Source organism: Macaca mulatta, chromosome 4 (genome assembly GCF_049350105.2).
Source record: "Macaca mulatta isolate MMU2019108-1 chromosome 4, T2T-MMU8v2.0, whole genome shotgun sequence".
Classification (NCBI taxonomy): domain Eukaryota; kingdom Metazoa; phylum Chordata; class Mammalia; order Primates; family Cercopithecidae; genus Macaca; species Macaca mulatta.
Genome location: NC_133409.1, coordinates 85,576,287 through 85,599,082, shown reverse-complemented (window position 1 = coordinate 85,599,082; position 22,796 = coordinate 85,576,287).

Genomic DNA, 22,796 nt, shown 5'->3' with positions numbered 1-22,796 from the left:
TTAACAAACGTGCACACATGCCCTCCAAATCTGAAATAAAATAAAATGTATTTTAAAATGTGCTAAATGCATGTGCGTATTGACATTTGGAAGTTCTTCCGTTAAAAAAGATTTCAAAAGTGGTTCGGGATATCTTTATAATCCGAGCTGTACTGCTATCACAGACAGGCACTTTCAGCACATAATAATATTTAATCCTATCATATACAAATATTACTTTAATCTTCCAAGTTCTTGTAATTACACCTCAGTACACACCATGCTGCAACTTAAACGTTAGCGATTTATATTACCAAAATATAACCACACTTTAGGTAACAGTAGCAGAAAACCAATTCTGATTTATTATTTAACTCAAAGAGAGTTTTACTAAGAAGTCCTTTGGTGTCAACTTAATGGACACCTCTTCTGCAAAGACTGACTTTTACACCCATTTTACTTCGTTTTTCCCATAATATTGTAACCTGAAATGCTTAAAACAGGACTGGAGGTTAAAAATCTGTGGTATTTCTTGTTCTTTTTATTGAACAAATATGTACATGTATCTCCCATTGTAAAGCTTTGTGATAGTGGTTGGGGGGATACAGAGATACAACCCAATTATTCTCTCCAAAGGCAAGTGGGGCAAATATATATGTACAAATTCCTCAAGGAAGAAGTGATACATTATGTGCAGGGTTATATGAAAAGTAGCCAGCTCAGGTTTCAAATGGTAATTGTGTGAAGATCTCTAAATCTCCCATCAGTGTCAGAGGCCCAAACGGGCAGCTTCCCAGTGAGCTATGAACCACAGCTGCAGTTTGACATACAGTGCTTTTTAAAAATTTGATTTAGTTGTCGACTGTCTAAAATTAAGAGTGTTTACATTAAAATAATTAAAATTTTAATTTTAATCCAGATAAAGTGGGGAGATCTGGCAACATTAGGCTCCCATTTTGGCTTGGTAACGAATCCGCTGGTGCTGGGTGTTGATTTCCCTTTTAAACTGGGCATGTACCCTCCAGTTTACCATAGTCTGCACCACTCCCTATTGTACTTTCTGTTCCTCACATATCTATAGTCATTTATGTATGTAATCCTTGAAGGACAGGTTCAGGGTTTATGCCAGAAGGAATGACGTAGGGACAAAGACATGATCTATGCTGCAGTGTAGATTCAAATGTACCAATTAAGTCAATTTAGAACAAAGCATTGATTGAAATTATCTTGACTGATGGTTGCTATTATTGCTTAGCAAAACTCAAAATATAAAGGGACATATGAAGCAGTGCACCCTGAGTGTCACATCTTCTCATCAAAGATACATTTTTGCCAATTAGAATAGTTCAGGAGAGTGGAACACAGGAAGGATTTTGCCTGAGATTCTTATAAGCTGTGATCCCAGTTCCTGCGAAGAGGAAAGAGATAAACTCTGATACAGTCACGCCAAGGCTTCAGTCTATTTCACGATAGCTCTGATGCTAGGACGACCTTTTAACATTTTACTGACCTGAAACAAAGGCACTTGGTCTTTACGACCCTTCCCCACCAATCACTGAATGTGGGGTACCTCCAGGTGGGGCCTCAGTCAAGAGATTTTTCTGAAGGTAATTCCCTGAGAGTAACTCAGCTGAGATCTGGCAGCTACCAGCGCTCAGCCAGCTGGGGGAACATGTGTCTAGCCTGAAAGGGGGATCTGCAGGACACACCACAGTATCTACTATAGTCAACTTTTAGAGAGGACTTCCTTGGCTACTCTAACTAAATTTTAACACTCTCCCCACCGTGATACTTCACATTTTTCTTCACTCTTTTATGTTTTTCTTCTTAACACATCACTTCTAACATGCTATGTACTTTTCTTATTTATTTACAGCATCTCCTCTACTAGGACATCAGCTCCTTGAGGGAACCAATTTCTACCTGTTTTACTCTCTGATATATGCCCAATGAGTGCAGCCTGGACTGCCTTGCACAGAGCAGAATGAATGAATGAGCCCTCTGACCCTGGAGCCCACAAAGCTTAGGTTTGGAGGGTTTCAGTCTTCAGAGAGCTTTTAAAGAACTGAGTGTGATGTCCACCTGAGAAGGAGCTCTCAGGTGGGTCATGCCTGGGGAGTCCAGCAATCAATACCTCTTTCTCCATGTCAAAGTCAGGGACACTGGAGAAAATTCTCTTGCTCTGAAGAAAAGTCGTATTCATGAAGGATGTATCACCAGTCCTTTCAATTTAAAGACAGATTGCATTCTGATGATCTCATAACCAAGAATGAAGAAGCTGATGAACTACATAGACAATTAGGAGTGATCATAAGTGGCTTCATGCTTTTAAATTGCTGAATGAGTGTTTAGTAATTTACTCCCCCCAAACAAAAAAGCAGCATTGACAATGAAGACATATGAGGCCTGAATAATGCATTTTTAGTTACCATATCCTAGATTGACAGGGAGAAATATATTCATGGAAATCGGATCAGATCTTTCAATAATGCAGAGGCCGAGGCAAGAAATCTGAGGAGTTGGAGGGCACTGGCAGGTGTCTTCAACAGCTGTACAGCTAAAATCTGTAAGTTACATGTCATTTGCAAGTGTTAGATACTATTACATCTTGGACCAGTTCTTAATGGGGCCTCAACCTTACTTTCCAGATTTGTGACAGTCTGGGTAGAAGCACCCATATGTTCATGTTTTTTTCCTTTGTGCACCACTCAAAATTTTAAATATTTTCTTTTCTTTTCTCCTTTTCCCCTCTCCCCTCCCAAGAGCCATGTAGTTCACATGTGAATATCCTGATTGGCATGAAAGAATGGAAACCACTTGAGGAATTTTCTTTCTCCTTTCTCAGATAAATAAACAACTTTTCTCAGTTGTTACATGTCATATTTTTTTAATTGTCAAAACATCTTAGAATTCACATCTGTACCCAAAGTTGAAAGTTACAAGCATTCCTAATAAAACCACCTGTTTAAATGAAATATTTTCTTCATTAAACAAAATTGACTTATTTTATCTCAGTAATTCCAAAACGTGCAGGACTTAATATCACATTTTATAATTTGCTTAGTCACCTATAATATTCATAGACGTTTCACGTTTTAAATGAAGAAGTTAGGAATACAATGAGTGGCAAATAGTTTTCAAGTCCTCTTACCAACTTCACAAATATAAGAAAACATTGATTTGATGTCCTTATGTTCAAATACCATCATTGTTTATTTTGAGACTATAACCAAACTACATGGTTTACTTTAAATTTAGTGATTTCCCTTTCTCCATATAGTCTCTTTCTCCCTTTCTTTCATCTAAAAAGTAGTTTGAATTTTTTGAAGTATAAAAAGCAAAGAGAAGATGAGAGAGACCAATTACTAATACATGGCCAACTACTCTTAGCTCAATGGAGAAGTTTGAGTCTTTCAAAAGAATGGTTAGGGTAGCTAAGGGGAGTAGATGAGGCCCCTGAAAAAGTTAAGATGAGAGTAAGCTTTTTATGAATGATGAGTCAGGCTGAACAGAACCAAGCAACTTGGTAAGTGAGTAAGTTAATTTACTAATACCAGTCTTTAATATGATAACTCTGGTAACTTTCCATACTGTTCTACTATTAAGTCCACAATTAATTAGTACAGTTTATTTCTTGAAGATGTATTATTTGGTAGGTATAACGATCAAATGAGTTCTACTGGTCTATAGTAGAGTTTCCCCAAATGTCCAGTCCTGAGAGATGAAACAACAATTAAATGATTTCGAAGGTCCGGTAGGTTTAAGAAATGCTTCATACCAAACTGATTTCCCAGCTAATCCTACATCCCATAGCACAGAAGTGATCTGCAAGTCTCTATAGCGAATTTTAGGGGAGGTGAGTCAATATTTTGTTTGAATACTATGGAAAGAAAAAACACAAGGAAAAATAAGGAAGTAAATTTACGTAAAACCTTACTTTTTTTTTTTTTTTCTTGAGACGGAGTCTCTCTCTGTCGCCCAGGCTGGAGGGCAGTGGCGCAATCTCGCTTCACTGCAAGCTCTGCCTCCCGGGTTCACGCCATTCTCCTGCCTCAGCCTCCCGAGTAGCTGGGACTACAGGCGCCCACCACCTCGCCCGGCTAGTTTTTTGTATAGAGACGGGGTTTCACCATATTCGCCAGGATGGTCTCGATCTCCTGACCTCATGATCCGCCCGCCTCGGCCTCCCAAAGTGCTGGAATTACAGGCGTGAGCCACCTATTTTAATTCTTTGTTGCCTTAAACTAAAAACATATCCCTGTTAAATAGCTTCCCATCTCTGCAGAGCAGCTCTTTTCCTCAGAACCCCATAACCAGACAAAACACCCGGGACATTCACATTTCCTGATGAGACCTTTAGCACACATTCTATTTCCAAACTGTGAAAATCAGCTACATTTTGATGACAAGTAGTTTAGTAAAACCAAGGAACCTTCTTTGTCAGTGAAGTGTGTGGTATTTGAGCACATGGGATGCGACAGTGTGTACTTTGGGTCATTAGAGTCACAGTTGTCTTCCCTTGAGGTGCCCTCTGATTCTCTTCCAGCTTCTCATCCTCAAGTCTCAGGTAGTTAGCCCTAGGAAGAGGACCCCAGGAAGGGAGAGGAGAGTGAGAAGTTGATTTCCAGATTACTTTCAATGCTCATTAGGTACCTCTTCTTCCTGAGAATGATTCTCTTCCAGTAAAACTCCATACTTACAGCCGTTCAAAAGACTTCGAATCTTTAAAACAGAACAGAAGCAGGAGTAGTGAAGATTTTCCCCATCTTTCCAGAATCACCAACATACAGAAGTAATAAAAGAAATGTATATAGCTTTTTCTTAGAAAAACATAAAACATTCAGGTCATGTGCTGTGTAAATTAAGAACAAGGAAATGAAAGATTTATTCAACAAGTAAAATAAATGTTTTTAAAAGAATTATCAGGCACATTTTATGTCCAGTTTGGGGCAAACAGTGAGAAGAAGAGTGGGAATGATAGTGAAGCAGAGGGAGGAAGAAGCTGTGTAAAGAGAAATGTGAAGTATAGATGGAGGAAGGAAAGGGAAAATGAGAGAGAAAAAAGGCAAAACAGTCCCTAGGGCAGAGAGAGGGCAGAATGTTTCCATAGGTTGTGAAGTATAAGTCACAAGCTTCAGCTCACCAGGACCATGGATTCCAGGATGGTATTATTATCTATTTAATAACTCATTCGCTGGACACCCACCACATACCAGGGCCTCTTCTGACTTGGGGAATATGGTATCAAACCAAACAAAGCACCTCTTTTTTTTAACTTACAGTTGATAAACAAGAAAATATGTGTTAGACATATTCTATTAAGGTAAAAACAAAGCAAGAGAAATTTAGTGACTGAAAACACTGTTTTAGATTATGTGGTCAGGATGGTCTGTGAAGAGATGAAATTTAAGCTGAGATGTAAATGGAAGGAAGAATCTGACTTTGTGACAATATGACAATCATTCCAGGCCAAAGAAACAGGTACAAAGTCCTCAAAGCAAGAAGGGGTTTACAAAGTTAGAGGAAAAGACCAAAGGTGAGTGTGGCTGAGGTATGAGGGAAAAAAAAAGAGACATAATACAATGTAAAAGAGTGATTTTTAGGGCAGTGAAACTACTCTGTATGATACTATGATGTTGGATACATGTTATCATAAATTTGTCCAAACTTGCAGAATGTACAACACAAAAGTGAACCCTAATGTAAACTGTGACCCTGGGCAATAACAATTCATTAATGCAGGTTCATCATTCTGGTGAGGGATGTTGATAATTAGAAGGTTATGCATGTGTAGAGGCAGGCACTATTTAAGAAATCTCTGTATCTTACACTCAATGTTGCCGTGAGCCTAAAACTAATCTAAAAAATAAAATCTATTAATAGTAAATAAAGTCAGAGTGGTAGGCAAGAGCTAGATTGTGAAACACTGTAAGGAGACTGTTAGTAGGCTATTGTAACAATCCAGTGACTCGGACTGGTGTACTGGCAGTCAGAATAATGTGCTTTGGAAAAGAATCAATTAATTCACTAATGGGCTGGATATTACAAATAAGAGAGAGAGAAGAATCAGAGTTGTTTTGTGGAATTTGAGATTGAGGAGTAGGTGGCCGATGATGCCGTGTACTGAGCTGAGGAAACATAGGGGATGTGGAGGTTTTCTGTTGTTAGTTTCAGTTGCAGGTAGTGTTGTGGGGCTGGAGAATCAGAAGATCTCTTTGGACATGTGAAGACTACGGAGCCTATTAGACATCCAGGTGATGTTGAGTAGGAAGCTGGATATACAGCTCTAGAGCTCTTACTAAAATTCTTAATTTTTGCAATTTCTTTTTCTACAGATTTTCTATACTCAGATACTTTAACAGGAGGAAAGTAAACAGGAATAATGGTGAGAAAGAGTCTCTGCACTATCACATCAGTAATCAAAACAATACTAGCCATAAGATCTAGATAAAATCAAACTCAGGATCAAAGCAAACACTGAGTCATGAGGTCCATTGTTTCAGCAGAAAGGAAGCACATTCTCCACATGGAAACTTGAGAGGTTAATACCCTAGAAATCTGTAAATACCAAACTGGTCAAATAAAAGAAAATAGGAAAAGGGATTACCTTAATTTGGATAAATTAACTTGGTGGGAAATACTCTTATCAGAGATGAATATTTTCTGCAAGGCTTAAGGATTTGGAACACTAATTAAAAGTTACAAAATACATAGATTTCAAACGTATTTGTTATTTTGCTTATGTTGATGTATAAAGCTGATGTCAGTTTCTAGTTATTTTATTAATATAAAATATTACTCATAAGATATCTCACATCAATAGGACCTGATCTCTAAAAGGTCAATTGTGTGTGTGATTTATAGGCACAGCCTGAGCCCAGTGCACAATGTCTAAGTTGAGAGAATATTCTTTGATTAGTCATATTGTTTTAGCAGTTGAAATAAAATATAAGGAAATATTAACATGACAATAGCAGGCCAAATAGATCTATTTTTATATTTATAGATGAAACACTGCTCCATAAGATTATATTTGAAATAATTTGTCAATACTTATTAAAAAATTTCAAAGAATCCTCCATGCCCCAACACTCCCTCTTCATCAAGAAGCTTCACAATTAGGAGGAACGGAATGTTGGCAAACTTAATGCATTGTATTAAAGTCTATAAAAAACAAAACAAAAAAGGGACTGGGCATGGTGGCTCACACTTTAATCCCAGCACTTTGGGAGGACAAGGCGGGCAGATCACGAGGTCAAAAGTTCGAAACCAGCCTGGCCAACACAGTGAAACACCATCTCTACTAAAAATACAAAAATTAGCTGGGTGTGGTGGTGTGCACCTGTAATCCCAGCAACTCGGGAGACTGAGGCAGGAGAATCGCTTGAACCTGGGAGGCGGAAGTTGCAGTGAGCCGAGATCCAAGATCGTGCCACTGCACTCCAGCCTGGGTGACAGAGCTAGACTCTGTCTCAAAAAAAGACACAAAAAACAGAAAACAAAAAACAAAAAATCAAAACAAACAAAAACAGGGCCGGGATTGGTGGCTCAGACCTGTAATCCCAGCACTTTGGGAGGCTGAGGCGGGCGGATCGAGACCAGACTGACCAACATGGAGAAACCCCGTCTCTACTAAAAATATAAAATTAGCCAATTGTGGTGGCACATGCCTGTAATCCCAGCTGCTCAGGATACTAAGGCAGGAGAATCGTTTGAACCCAGGAGTCAGAGGTGGTGAGCGGCGATCGCACCATTGCACTCCAGCCTGGGCAACAAGAGTGAAACTCCACCTTAAAAAAAAAAAAAAAAAAAAAGGCAGGCAATTTTTGGCCACCTACATGCATATAGTCAAAAATAATTATCTTAAATGGAGGGAGAAATTTATTTCTAAGTATTTAAAATAAGCTTAATTTTAAGAGTTGAGATTAAAAGTAACGAATTCAAAAATTAATTTCGTTGCCTTTAAATAAGGATTATACACTCATGTGACTTTCTCACAAGTACAGAAATTGTGTGTGTGTGTGTGTGTGTTCATAATCCCTTGAAAATTTCTTTCATGTAAGAAACACACACACACACACACACACACACACACACACACACACAGTATTTCCAGAATTCCAGATTTTAAAAATGCAGTATTTCAGATTAAAACCCAGTCTTGAAACGTACGTGTGCATATTCCGGCAAATTTCCTGTATGTATTTTGTATGTACATATGTTTTTGAATATCTATAATATATAAGACAGGAATGAATGAGGCTGGAAGCTGGGGTGATGGTAGGGAGAGTGTGCCTCTCACAGAACCTTAGGCTGTACTTATTTCTCTTCTACAATGTTTTCACTTTCCTTTCCACATTAGGCCATATGGGTTAGGGTGTTAGCACTAACTTGCAACAATATATTTCATAAATAACAACACACTCAATCTTTGGACTCTTGGCTTCTCCAAGAAATAGATTATATTTATATATTTTCCCAATGACTAAAGAAAATAAGGATTTTTCTCGATACAGTTCACCACTGTTCAAATCCCTTATATGAGAACTTTCTAGGTAGTCTTTAGGTTCTTTTCCAAGTATCTGTGACACCAACTACTTTTGAAGAGTGCTAAAATGTTACTTTGCTATTGTTTTACCAGGCAAAAAATAAAGTAAAAAAATCATATTTGCCATTAATTTATCTTTACTTAACACTAGAAAATGAGCCAAAATGTAATTCATAATGAGAATTTCAGCTAAAGCAGAATGATTGTACTTAGTATAAAACTAAGGTGACAAAAATTTGGTGTCATTTTCCTCATATAAGTAATTACTTGTTTCAATCATTGATTTACACAAATAACTTACAAATATATTTCATTAAGAAGATATCAAATTATACCAAAGTATACTGAGTAAAAATCAATTTTGGATTTAAGGACGTTCAGAGCACATGCTATTATCTCCTCTGCCTGCACCAAATCCATGTAAATAAGAGCAAATATAAAAGGCATAAAAGTGGAATATGATTGAATGTCATATTGAATGAATGAAAGGATACGTAGCAACATTGAAAAAACAGAAGAAGAATGGCATGTGCGATTTTTTTTTTAACACAAATGTGGTTTTTCTACACTAACAACCAATTCTCAGAAACCAACTGGTTGTCCAACAATTCAATGTAATCCTGATATTAATTACCTGAAGTTAGCACAGATCCTGCAGGTTAAGGCTCGTTCACTTTAGACACTTAAACTGCAAATGGTGCCCCAGGTACTCACTTCTACCAAGCCAACTACGAATTTGAGCATACCAACCCTCTTCTCAGATGTCATGATTCACTAGAATAACTTGGAGAATTCAGGAAAATACTTGGCTTATGTTTACTGGTTTATTAAAAAGGATATAATTCACAAATAGCCAACTGGAAGAGATGCATAGGGCAAGGCATGGGAAGGGCGACGGCATAGTTTCCATACCCTTCAGGGGTATACCAACCCACCCAGCACTTCAGTGTGTTCGCCAACACAGAAACTCAGGGAATCTTGGTCGAGTTTCTTTATAAACCGATCTCCAGTCCCATCCCACTTCCTGGAGGTCAGGGAATGGGGCTGAAAGTTCCCATCCTCCAATCATGTTTTTAGTATTTCTGGTGACCAGTTCTTATCCTGAAGCCATAGCAGGCTCCACCCTGACTCACCTCACTAGCATAAGTTCATGTGTGGTGGAGTAACAAAAGGCGTCCTATCACTCAGGACATTCCAATGGCTTTAGTACTTCTGTGCCAGGAACTGAGGACAAAGATCAAATATAGTTTATTTTATTCTATTTATTTATTTATTTTAAGACAGAGTCTTGCTCTGGTGCCCAAGAGGAGTGCACTGGCATGATCTCTGCTCACTGCAGCTTCCACCTCATGGGTTCAAGTGATTCTCCTGCCTCAGCCTCCCAGGTAGCTGGGATTACAGGTACCTGCCTCCATGCCTGGCTCCATGTTGGCCAGGTTGGTTTCAAACTCCTGACCTCAAATGATCCACCCACTTCAGCCTCCCAAAGTGCTGAGATTACAGGCATGAACCACCATGCCTGGCCAGATATATTTTTATTATCTCACAAATGGCTATATGATATTTATGAAACATACCTAAAATAAAATAGCATTGAAAATAATGGTTAAATATATATCAGGAAAATGCTAATAAAATGAAAACAATTGTGGCATTAATGAATATTAATGAGTATCAGATAAGATAGACTTTAAAGTAAAAAGCTCAAAGAGATATTTACTATTAATATAAAAGACAGTCCACCAAGAGATAGACTCAGAGGTCCACCAAGAGGGTAGATCTCAGAGACTTTAAATGCCCGGCAACACAGTCTAAAAATACATAAAGCAAAAGCTAAGAAAATGACATATCTACCATAATTCAGTTAGCCTTTAATATACCTTTCTCAGAAATCAACAGAAAAAAATAGACAATCATAAAATACAGAGGATTTGAGTAACACAATAAAAAATTTATCTATATAGATGTATACCTCAGCCCGGGTAAAATAGATAGCATTTTTAAACACACATGGAATATTCACAGGTATTGTCCATTACTCAGATACAGAGAAAGTCTTAGTAAATTTTTTAAAAATTAATATGATGCAGCTCATGTTCACCTAGCATAATACAATGTTATTTCTAAAATAAAGTAAATATTTATACCTGAGAAATTTTCAAAACTTTTATTGCATCATTGGTTTGTAAAAAACAAAATTAGAAAGCAACACAATAAACAAATAAATAAATGGCGCCCCTATTCAAAATCTATGTTTGAAAACTAAAGTAAAAAGTAGAAATCTGCCTTAACATCAATCAATCCCCATTCTCTGTTTCTCAGGTAACTACTATTACTGTTGTAGTATCTGTCATTCCAGATTTATTCCCTATATGCTTACATGTTTTGATTGATTGATTGATAGGTAGATTACAGATAGAATCTAGAACCATAGCTCATTGCTTTGTGACTATGGTGTAGATACAGTCATACTACAGATTAGTTTGTGCCATATATATTATTCTACAGCTCTCTTTACACTTAGCAGTTCTCTCTATGTCAGGATGCCATTATCTCATTGTTTTTAAATGTTGAATAATATAGTATGCTTGGACTATGTTTAATTTAGCCACGACCCCATTGATGAAAATTTAGGTTGTGAAAAAAATGGTTCAATTTTACAATCTTTTATGCATCCATTAAAAGGTCTTAAAATGTCTCTCCAGAGAGATATCTGAGCAGTTTCCCAGTCTAAAAATCTGAAAATTAAATTGCTAGGTTGAAGTGTATATTCATTTTTAATTCACATAGATGAATTACCAAAACGTCTTTCAAAATGACTCTCCTAGTTTACACATCCAACCAAGTATACGAAAGTACTGAGTATTATCAGCCTTTTAAATGTTTTTGTCAAATTGAACTTTGTTTTAAATTACAGCTTTAAATTACACATGACTGAGCATATTTTATTAGTTCATTAGCCATTTTCATTTTTTCTTCTATGAATTGCCTATTTCTAACTTTTTTTCCATTTTTTTGTTTGGTTATCTTTTTATTAATTTATAACAGTTCTTCACATATTCTGGATATTAAATCGTTGTATTATACATTACTATATTTTCTTTCAACTTTGTCTTGCTTTTAATTTTGGTATCTTTCTTTATACTAGTGTTTTTTAAATTTTGATATTAAAAGTTACACAATTTAAAAAGATTTTGCAAAGCCTTCACTAATATTCCCAAACACTTTCTCAGCAGTCAGTAAAACAATCAAAATAAATTTATTCATGTTTTAAGAGAACAAAATCACGTGTTTTCTAAAAGATATGAAGACATTTAAATTGTTTTAATTTTAATAACTATAGTTGAATTTGTATATGTTAATTCAAAAATGTTTCGAGATAAGGAGGCACCATTAATATCTTGAAAAGACAGGGACAGTTACTTGACATTTGGAAAAAATTCTGTTTAGATCCTCACCTTATACTATATACAAAAACAAAATCAGACAATTAAGAAATTTAAAAAGGTACCAAACCATAAAAAAATTTACAAGATAGGTGAATATCTGATCTTTGAATAGGGTAGGATTTTCTGAGATTAAAAACTCTGGAACAAATTATTATTTTTAATTTTTTTTCATTTTAATGTTTTTGGAGTACAGGTGGTTTTTGGTTACCTGGGTAAGTTCTTGAGTGGTATTTCTGAGATTTTAGTGCACCTGTCACCCAAGCAGTCTGCACTGTACCCAATATATAGTCTTTTATCCCTCACCCTCCTCCCAGCTTTCCTCCCTAACTTCCCCAAGTCCATTATATCACTCTTATGCCTTTTCATCCTCGTAACTTATCTCCCACTTACAAGTAAGAACATATATTTGATTTTTCCATTCCTGAGTTACTCCACTTAGAAAAATGACCTCCAGCTCCATCCAAGTTGCTACAAAGACATTGTTTCATTCCTTTTTATGGCTGAGTAGTATACCATGGTATAGATATAATACATTTTTTTAATCCACTCATTGGTTAATGGGTACTTAGATTGGTTCCATATCTTTGCAATTGTGAATTGTGCTGCTATAAACATGTGTGTGCCTATGTCTTTTTCACATAATGACTTCTTTTCCTTTGGGTAGATACCCAGTAGGCGAATTGCTGGAGCAAATGGTAGTTCTACTTTTAGTTCCTTAAGGAATCCCCAAACTGTTTTCCATGGTGATTGTACTAATTTACATTCCCACCAGCAGTGTAGAAGTGTTCCCTTCTCACCACATCAATGACAATGTCTCTTGGTTTTTGACTGCTTAATTATGGCCATTCTTGCAGGAGTCAGGTGGTATTTCATTGTGATTTTAATTTACATTTCCCTGATGGTTAGTGATATTAAGCATTTTTTCATGTTTGTTGGCTATGTGTATATCTTCTTTTGAGAAATGTCTTGCATCCTTTGCCCACTTTTTGACGGGTTTATTTTTTTTTTCTTGCTGAAAGGAACAATTTTTTTAAAAAGACATTGATTTGACTTCTAAATGAGTCAAAAACAAAATTTTTATTTTACTTTATTTGAGTCTAAATGATTCTAAAAACTAAACATTTTAATAAATGTGATACACAAGACTCACATTTTAGCTTTAAAAAATTCCCATGGAAACTTACGAGAAAATACCAAGATACCCAAGGGATAACTGAGTAAAGCACTTATACAACTCATAAAAGAAGAAACACAGATAATAAAAGATTTCAAATTTGCAGTCATCAAAGAAATGAAATTAAAACTGCATAAAATATTTAGCAAAAAAAAATTCAGCAACTTTTATTGGATTTAGTTTAAAAATGAGCCAATTCTACTGAGAATAAAAATTAGAGTTAAGGTTAAGCTTAAAAGAATATGCCCCTTCTCTTCTAATATAACTGGCATGTATCAAAAATATTAAAATGCTCAGACTTTAGCATTTGGCCTGGGAGTTTTTATTCTAATAATAAATTCTAAGGAGAGAATCCAAAATGCAGATAAAAATATAAGCCCAAAGATTTTTTAAATAACATTAATAAAAGCTAAAAAAGGCAAAAAGAAATAACCTAATGATTCAATATTATAACTTCATACTATAAGTATTTATTGCTCACCTACAATGTGCCAGGCCTGCTAAAGGGTTAGAGAGTTAGTGCACAATAAGACAGATAAGGAGCTCATGATCCAGAGGGGCCAGAGTAAACAGTAAATGAATGGCTATCTCCTAGAGCTTCCCAGTGGCCTGCCTCTGCAGATCTGGGGCAAAGTCCTACAGACAGAGGAAATGGCAGTGCAAAGGTCCTGAGCTCCAGGAAGGAACTGGATTTTCAAGACTTTGCAAAGAAAAAAAGAAGAAGAAGAAAAAGAAGACAGGCATAAAAGCCCATATTGCTGAGCTGCCGGACATAGTATTAAGGCAATTCCACAATAAGAAAATAATTAATAATAATACATGCATGCTGTAAAACGCTGCTTAGTATAAGTGATATAAATTTGCATAAGTGTTTGGTAACATGAGAAATGCTTGTAATATCATGTCATATAAAAAAGCAGGAAAATAACTTTATGTATTATACTGTCACGGCTATGGAAAAATTGCACAGAAGACTCACTGGAAAGAAAACTGCAGTGTTAAGAATAATTGTTCCTAAGAGAGCAGAGCAGGACTTTTTTCTCTCTTTTTTGACAGTATTTTATTATTTTCAAATTCTCTATAAAGAGAACATATTAATTTAATAAGCCAGGAATGTCTAAAACTGGGGAATAAAGAAAACATACCCAGTGAATATTTCACTCAACTTACCAAAAAATCAACTTAAAGCTACACATCTCAGCATTCCTTCACGTAGGCTGCAGAGATTTTTCATTACCTTGTGCTAGCAGGGCATGGTTTTAATGCTTCTAATGCATGCCTTTTATTTGACTGTCCTGTTGATACATTTTACTGAAGTCACATTTACAGAAGCCCCTGAACAAGACACTTAAGCTGCCTTCACACCACTGTCTCTTCTGTCACTTTCAGCCATCCCGTTTCCACCCCCACTAAATTTAATACGCTGAAATATGAGAGAATTTGAGTGCTAGCTTTGCTCAGATGATGGAGGATCTTGACAGCAACTCCATCCCCTTGTAGAAACTCTCAGTCAGCATGAAACCTACTTAGTATAATAAACACCACAGCATGAACTATTTTTGCAGGTGAGTTGTCTTGTGGGCAGCCCACCCATAAATTAAGAGGACAGGCTAGAACAAGAAAAGTGGCTCCAACAAGAAGAGGGGGAAATAGAGTTTAGCCTCGAACCCCCCACAGACTGAAGGTCACAGGCCTGCTGAGACTGACAATTCATTATAATTTATTAGTGAGAGCATTCTTCCTTAAACAGCAGGAGCATTAGAACCTGACACATTACTTTTAAAAACTTAATAGAAACTGAAAAGGTTTTCAGAGGACATGAGATATATGGAACACCAGAAAGGAAGGCAAAGTTTATGGCTTGTCAACCAAACTTGGATTTTCTTATAAGCAAAAGGACTTTCCAAATGTTATTGGCATCTTAGTGGGTGCCATAATAGCGAAATTATAAACTCCTGGCATCCCCCCTCTAACTTATAGTTGGTGTTCAGAGTTTCTAGAGTTATCTATAAAATATTGTGCAAGAATTAATAACTCATGTCATTAATATAACTAAGTCCTAATCTATTTTAAATCTCATTTTGAACAAATTTTACCATGTTTGATTTTAACATTGCAGCTATCCAATGAGTCTTCAAAAGGACATTTTTAAAAGTGTATCCCATGTAATATTAATTTGTGCATGGCATTCTTCAGAAAAAAATTTAAAGATTCAGCTGTCAAATAAGTTTAGGGAACTCCGATATCCCCTGGATTCTCAATGTGCATTGCCGTATTAAAGGTTTTGAGAAACCTGGAAGTAAAGAAAACTATTTGAACCATATCTAACTTTTGAATATTTTTGCACAAGGTATCTTTTAACACAAATGCCCCTGAGACGTTTGAAATAAGCTGTCTTATAACAATTTTGCTTGCCTCTCAGAATTATAATGAAGATAAAAAAATTCTCAACTACGATTGGCTCAAACATCAGGTGCTGATAAGAAAATTGGTGCACTGTTATTTGGTGGCATTTATTTTTATTTCCCTTCCAGAGATCCTACAATCTTAGAGAGATCCTAGTTTTAAATGTGATTGGGATCTCAATGTATTAAATTAAATGTGATTGGGCTAGAGGGGGATTGAGTGGTTCACCCAGCAGTCCTCCTTTTTCTTGACACTCTCTCCTCTTTCCCTTTCATAATGTCATATGATATAAAAGGCTATCTAACCTAATACAGCAGACACTATGATATCCAACGTGTGTTTTCTTGCATAGGGTACACCTGGTATCTAATTAATGAGAGGAGCAACCAAATTATGATTTCATTTCTGAATTCTAAAGTTCCTACAAAATGTACACTTCGATGTGAACATAGTACAATATTTAATATCAGGAAAGACAATTTCTTATGTTTATGTTCATTCTACTGGCTGATTTCAACCTGATTCAACTCAATTTATATTTGAACTTTCACCAGGTTTGACCTAGGATTCCTCGATCTTCCTGAATTGAAATGGAAAGTTAGTTACAGTGATACAGAGAAGAAGCAGAAATCTACTACAAGAATGAGCATTATCCATAAAATAAGAAAAGTTAGTTTGTGAGTCAAGCCCACCTTTAATGTATTTTGACAAAACGATCTTAATATGTGGATATAGTATGCTGTCTAAAAGTGTTAAGAATCATATAGCAATATTAAATGGAATGGAGGAAAACAAGTGAAAGCTTTCAAATGTACCATTATTATTCTAATTACTAAAGCTGGATGGAATAGCTGCATTGTTTTCTACAGTTTGCTGCTTGTTGTCCTTTCTAAGTTCAGCATATTATTATAGTTCCTAAAATGTTTACCTTCTTGAAGTGCTTAATAGTCCCAAGGACTTTCAGTTAAAATGTACATGCTAAACCATCTGTAATAGAGGGAAAATAATATTAGAATTTTTTCAAAAATGTAATGCACTTTTTTCTGATAACAAAGGAAGAAGAAAACTACGTTTTTTGAATCTGCAAACATTTGACAAAGGCTCACTTACCGAGGGAGACAGTGAATGAAAAGACCAAAAAAGGCTGACTAATGACTCAATGTTATGCATAGTAGGAGTGACATGCTTGGCCTACCTGCTCATCTACAACCTGACTGAGTGCATCACCAGTGTGACCACCTGGAGGAGGAGGACCTCAAGCCAGACAAATAACAATGACCATGGATGAACAAGAGAAATTGATGAAGACTCTGTTGTAGGATAACTTACTGACAGGAGGTGATGTCTAGATCTCAGAGGGTTAAAAAGAAAAAGAGGCAAGGTAAGAGAAGTGGTACAGAAAAAGAAGAGGCAATGTAAGAGAAGTGGTACAGTATGGGCTCTGGCATGGAACTGCCAGAGTTCAGAGCCTGACTCGGCTGCCTCTAATATTAAATTAATCAGGACATTAATAGGAATTATCCAACAGGATTACAGTGTTTGGATGAGGCCATGTTTGTAAGCAGAGAATAGAGCTAAGCACATGGTTGGTACTTAATAAGTATTCCTTATTATTAAAATAACACATTCTTTCTTTACATATCCTATGGAAAGGGATGCACACTCTGCTATGTACCTGCATAGGACAAAACTAGGACCAATAAACGAAGTTACAAAGAGACAGACTTAAATTCAAGAGAAGAAAATAATGAATAAAGTTTGAAAGTTAATTTGGGTATTAGGAGTCGAAGGAGTCCTTTCTGTTTCCAGCTTCAGTTTATGTTGTCTGCCTATGGCATACGGCGTTGCCTCAAGCAGTGTGATGGCATTCCAGCAGAGGGTGGGCACTTACACTGACAGTTGTAAAGGAGATTTCTCCATTAGGTGATAGATTAGTGCTGTGCCCTACTCTAAGGTTTTAAGACTTATCAACATCTCCGCCTATCTATACCACAAAACACCTCTAATAGATAGATAAATGCTAATTTCTCATAAGGGAAAGAAAGCACAAAAGATGTATTATCGGTGTGAAGGTTTGGTCTGACTGCTCCAACAAATGCCATGCGCACACACTAGGACTCAAATAAGAAATAAATTTGTTTTGTTGTGTTGTACTTTGTTTTTCAGAAATCAATCCAGTGTAAGCATTAGAACTGCTTTGCTTGTTCCTCCTCACCTGTGGCTCTGTTGTCCACAATACACTTCCCTCACATGATCCAGTACTGTCACTGGATCTCCTACACAACTTGGAAACAAGACTTGTAACAAGATCTTTCAAGAGCACACACTTTTAATAGTGCCAAAATACTAGTCATTCTGCAGAGGCATTACCCTAGAAGGCCATTATCCTATGTCTCTCCCCTGCATCGATATTTCTAACTATTTTTGAGGACTCAGAGATAGACGTAGGATAATCAAGATCATGGGGTAAAAAAAAAAAAAATAGTAAAGTTAGAAGAGAATGAATGGTTAGTCCACAAAACATGGAATTTGGATCAGGATTGGAAACTGAGGCTTCAGAATCCCTCTGCAGTCAGGGGAGTCCTCTGAAAACCCCCAAAGCTGCTTGGACTCTCTCATCAGCATCATTGTGGAGACACCTTATTACCCATGATGTGAGTTTCCAGAAGCACCAGACTTCACCAAAAGACTCTAATGAATAAAACTCTCCAGGCAGCTGTAACCAGCTGCCCACTAGACATAAAATAAGACATGTGGCAGCTGGGAAGACTGAGTAGCCAAAATAATGCATTTGACTTTCATTGCAAGAGGTACCTCTCCATCAAAAGGGATTATGCAATAGGGGCCCATATCATGCTCACAGCCAAGGCAAAGCCTAATATGGAAGTCCCACTTGTCTATAAACTATTGCATAGGCTTCCCAGGTTCTTCTCAGAACACCCAGGATGTCATATAAATAAGATTCTACAGTAATCTGTATTGACTGTCCTTGAAATCCCAGCTTGAAGTGTTACACACATTCTGGCAAAAGATGCAAAGGAAAGCAGGTGTGTTCTCAGTTTAAAAGCAGGCCAGTGGCCTGGATAGTTATTACTTGGGATTAAGTTTAATTACACTACCTCTTTTTCATTCTGATACCCTTGAATATTTACTATTTTGTATTGTTTCAACCAAACGATACTACCTTTAACCCATATTCTTATTTTATTTTATTTTACTAGAAATAGGGTCTCACTCTGTCACTCAGGCAATCATAGCTCACTGCAGCCTCAAACTCCTGGCCTTAAATGATCCTCTTGCCTCAGCCTTCCAAGTCTCTGGGATTATAGATACAAACCACCACGCTCAGCTCTCAGTCCATATTTTTAAAACAAAGCTCAAGAAAATAACTAAGGCATTCTCTAAATTTGCTTAATATCTGGGATAGCCTAAATCCACCTTTGGAAACTATTAATAAATCATCAGTTTCATATAAGATTGCCCTCGATCTTCACAGGGCCAGGAATCTGATGTAATGTAAGTTTATCACTTAATTTGACACAGATATAAAACGGAAGACCAATGTCGATGCAATTTAATGCAAGTGTTACTAGTATTAGTCAATATGATTTGGATCTTTTTTTATTCCCTTAAGAAATGACAGGAAAAAAAATCATGTATTTAACTGTTTCTTACAGAAAAAAATCATATTAGAAAAAGCTAAAGCCTTTTTTTTTTGTAGTTTCCCATTGAGACTAGACATCCTTAAAACTTTGCCCTAGTATCTTTTTAAGAGAAAAGGTTTGAGAGATTTTGGATAATTAGACATTTCATAGAGAACAAACACAAAATTCCAGACAATTTTTTGAATATATTGTTCTTAGTTCACGTAAGGCGGGATTTTTACCATATAAAAATGAGACCCCTAGACATTGAATTTGATAAAATATACAAAGTCACTATTAACAGCCTTAAAATAAAATCTTTTAAAGACTAGGAACAGAAGTTGCTGCTCACCTCTCATCAACATCGGCTACTTTTACTGTCATCTAGCATTTCTAGATGATGTTTCTCATAGTGTCACCTCTAGTCATTCCTTTATCTCACATGGTTACAAAATGTTTTCTTCCAGATAAAAGATCAAGTTAGCCATCTAAAGACTAAAAATACCGAAAATTGATGAATTAATAACATTTTTGATACAAACATGTAATTGTCTCTAATCTTTTTTAATTTTCAATTAGGAAATAGCCTAGGGGAAAAGTATAAGTAACTTGAAAACATATCGTAGTATCTTTAGCAGTCGTAGTCAAGGCTCTTCTGCTTATGCTTGTGGGCTGATCACTATAAACATTGTCTACATGATGAAAATACTAACCCAAAGTTTGTAAATGTAACATTAAACACTATATTAAACCTCTTTAAAAAAAAAGAAATACAAAATTATCGTGCAGCTTTTAAAATATTTGAAATAATGAACTGTTGCTTTCCAAGAAGTCACAAGTTGCATTTTGGAGCTGAGCTTGCAAATCTTCCCCAGGATGAAAAGTTGGTAGCTCTGATTTGTAGAGTATTCTTATTTGGCACATCTGTTGTAATGTGTCCTAACTTACATGATGGCAGTTGACAGCCATAGGCACCTGCTGCATAAATATAAAAACAACACAATGAAGGTAGGTGTACAAAACTTATAATTTTAGGATTATTAAAAGTTAAATACAGAAGGCAAACCTGTCAGACTTGTAGGGAGAACAAAAGATAATGCACTTATGACCTGGAGAACAAAAGGATTTCTTAAGACCCAAAATGTGCTAACCATAAAAGAAAAGACTGGTGAATTTGTCCAAGGAAAAATTAATAATAATTTTTTTTACCAAAAGATGCCATAGAGTGGGAAAAAAATAAACAAGTTACAAACTTGGAGAAGGTTTTGCAATACACACAAACAGAAAAGAAAAAGATATATACTAGAAATACTACTTTAACCTCATACCAAAAATAATACACAAAACCATTCTCATATAAGTCAGTAAGGAATAGATAACCCAGTAGAAAATGAGAGCGTAAGTCATAAAGTGACATCCACAGGTAAGAAAATCTAAATAACTAATAAATGTATTAAACATCTTAAAATATGTACAACATCGTTAGTAATTAAAGTCACCATAGGATACCGTTTTACCCCCACAAACTTAGCGAAACTTTAAAAAAAAAAAAACTAAATTTTTGTAGAGCAAGGGGAACTCTCATTCACCACTGGCAGAAGATAAACATATGCAATTACTTTGAGAAAATGTTGGCATTATCTCATAAGTTTGAATTTTAAATAGCTGCTCAAAGTCACGCAGTCAAAATTCACCCTAAACAATATGACCTACTGTGGGGACCAATCTTTCAAAATGTTTCTTGATTAAGAAGATATTTTGATGCTTTATTAACCACAACATCTGCTTATTTGAAGCTTATCAGTACATATTTGTGAATGCGTACAGTCAGCAGACAGTCCTGGATGTGCATATAGATTGCAGCCCCCAGGTTAAGAATCATCTTCTGTTGCAACCTCCATGAGAGCCAATATTAGCAGTGGAGTTGTTTCCCTATTCACTTTGAAGGGAAGGTGAGGGAAAGGAGTGAGTAATCCCTCACTCACTAAAGGAATTTAATTTGGCCAAACAAAGTAACACTCTGTGCATTAGGTCAAATGAGAGCTGATGTCAGAAAAAAATTTAAGTAAACATTCCACAAACTTACATTATTTTGCCTGTTCCTTCTCTAGTTGATCTGTAAATACCTACAGGCTTTGCCATGTTGTATGAAACTTCCAGTAAGCCACATCTTCATTTGAGCTGCAAAAACCTTCTTGGTCAGATTGTCACACCCATTTAGTATTCATTTGTTCTATTAAATGCCAGCATATGTTGTATCTTGAGCATATATTGGTGACATTTTAGTTTTTTTAATTAAAAAATTTCTTACCCTAAAGCTTTCAGTGGAAATTTAGGCAGATAACAATCATACAACTATAAATACGAAGTGTGGCAAGTGTCATGAAGGAAGCTACAGGTGCAATGAGGAAGCTACACTCAAGAACAGTCAGGTCCACTGGGGTGAAGTGGTCTCTGAGGACAAGCCCTGTAAGTGGAGAGCTAAAGGATGGAGCGGGGCCAGCCAGTTCAAGGAGGTTTCCAGAGAAAGAGCAGTTCTTCTTGATTTCCCAGGGGTCTTCTAAATAAACATTTCACGACACCACCCACAGTGCTTGCTGTGGAATTCCAATTTGGAACTTTTCTCTGACAGTGACACATTAGGAATGTAATGTTACCCTATCTCTTTTTACATCATAATAAAATCTATTATTTTCCTAATAAAAAATTAAGGACCAATTATTCTATTGTGCCAAACTGAAATCTCCCTTCCCCACAGATACACTTCTCTTTCTGACATTCTCTCAAAACTCTTCAACCACCCTCAACTCCTTCAGTCTCCTTTCTCAGTGCCCTCGGGTGCCAAGTCCCGTGGATCCCTTCTCTGGGATCTCTTCCATCCACTCTCATCATCATTGCTGCCACCCAGTGAACTCTCTCCCCAACTCCTGTCCTTGCCTCTAACAGACCACTGATCCCCAGTCTCTTCCCTGCTCCGATGATCAATGTGGTTTCCGCATCCATCTTTCTCAGTCACAGTCATCTCGGCATGCTCTCATTTCCCCTGAGAGGCTCACACTTCCTCCGTTACTGCTCATCTGTCCTTCCTACAATGCTACTCTGTCCCCACACACTATCTCTTACTATCCATCCCTCAAGGTCAGGCTCAGATGCTTGCTCTGTTCAGACACTACAACCAGAAGGAATGTTTTTGTTGTTGTTGAAACCTCCAGGACCTTTTGTACCTTCCTTGCAATTTGTACTTTTTTTTGAGATAGCCTCACTCTGTCACCCAGGCTGGAGTGCAGTGGCACGATCTTGGCTCACTGCAACCTCTACTTCCCGGGTTTAAGGGATGTTCATGCCTCAGCCCCACCAAGTAGCTGAAATTACAGGTGCAGCCTGGCAAATTTTTGTATTTTTAGTAGAGACAGGGTTTCATCATGTTGGCCAGGCTGGTCTTGAACTCCTGGCCTCAAGTGATCCACCCGCCTTGGCCTCCCAAAGTGCTGGGATTACAGGTGGGAGCCACCGCGCCCAGCCCACAATTTGTACCTTTCTTGTGGCATTTATCACATGCTGCGTTAGAGCCTGCTTTATCTGTAATGAGTCCCATC